Source organism: Carlito syrichta, unplaced genomic scaffold (assembly GCF_000164805.1).
Source record: "Carlito syrichta isolate Samal-C Ts95f unplaced genomic scaffold, Tarsius_syrichta-2.0.1 Scaffold304014, whole genome shotgun sequence".
Taxonomy (NCBI): Eukaryota; Metazoa; Chordata; class Mammalia; order Primates; family Tarsiidae; genus Carlito; species Carlito syrichta.
Window position 1 is genome coordinate 63863 of NW_007248110.1, and position 1350 is coordinate 65212.

A 1350-nucleotide genomic window follows, 5' to 3' on the forward strand; every position below is an offset into this window, starting at 1 on the left:
AAATAAATGCAGTGTTTATTATTTTTATTTTTCATTTTTTTGAGTCGGAGTCTCACTCTGCAATTCAGGCTAGAGTACAGTGGCATGCTCACAGCCATCGCAGCCTGGACCTGCTGGGCTCAAGCAATCCTTCCAGTTCAGCCTACCTAGTAGCTGGAACTACAACCATGCGCCCCCATGCCTGACTAATTTTTTGATTGATTGTAGAGATGAGGTCTCGCCAAGTTGCCTGGGTTGGTCTCGAACCCCTCCACTCAGGCAATCCTCTCACCTCCACTTTCCAAAGTGCTGGGATAACAGGCGTGAACCACTGCACCTGGTCAAGAGTGCAGTGTTTAATTCCCACATATCTGTGAATTTTCCAGTTTTTCTTCTGCTACTGCTTTCTAATTTAATTTCATTCTCATCAGAAAGATATTTTGGGCCAGCACCAGTAGCTCAGGCTTGTAATCTCAGCACTTTGGGCGGCAAGATGAGAGGATCACTTGATGCCAGTTCTAGACCAGCCTGGGCAACACAGTGAGACCCTGTCTCTACAAAAAAATTTAAAAATTAGCTGGGTGTGGTGGCATGCTCACAGTCCCAGGTATTCAGGAGGCTGAGGCAGGAGGATCGCTTGAGTCCAGGAGTTGGAGGCTGCAGTGAGCCATGATCATGCCACTGCACTCCAGCTTGGGTGACAGAGTGAGACCCTGACTCAAAAAAACAAAAAAACAAAAGAAAAGAAAAGAAAAGAAAAAAGGTCTTTTGCAGCTGGGCTTGTGCCTGTAATCCCAGCACTTTGGGAGGCAGAGGTGAGAAGATTACCTGAGCCCACAGGTTCGAGACCAGACTGGGCAACTTGGTGAGACCTCGTCTCTAGAATAAATAAAAAAAATTAGCCAGGCATGGTGGCGCCGGCCTGTGGTTCCAGCTACTTGTAAGCCTGAGGCAGAAGGATCGTCTAAGACCAGCAGATCGAGGCTGAGGTGGCTGTGAGCGTGCCACTGCACTCCAGCCTGGGCAACGCAGTGAGACTCCCGACTCAAAAGAAAAAAAAGATACTTCGTACAGCAACCAACATGACAATACTGCATTCTGGAGGATATAGTCATGCAACTACATTATCAAGTTAATGAGGATTAAGCGATATGCATGAATCGTGCAGAAGAACGAGGAGCAATTAAGTGAAAAAATGGCAGCTCTTACAAGAGCGTCCGTTTCACAGAAAAAAACAGAAGAGCACCGGGCATTCCACCTCTGGGGCCTGCCCAAAGCCCAGTGGGCAGCCTGGTCCGCCCTGGGTCCCCCCCGTCCCCCCCAGTCCTCGGCCTCGGACACTCGTCCCCCGTCCTGGGATTCCATCCCCCG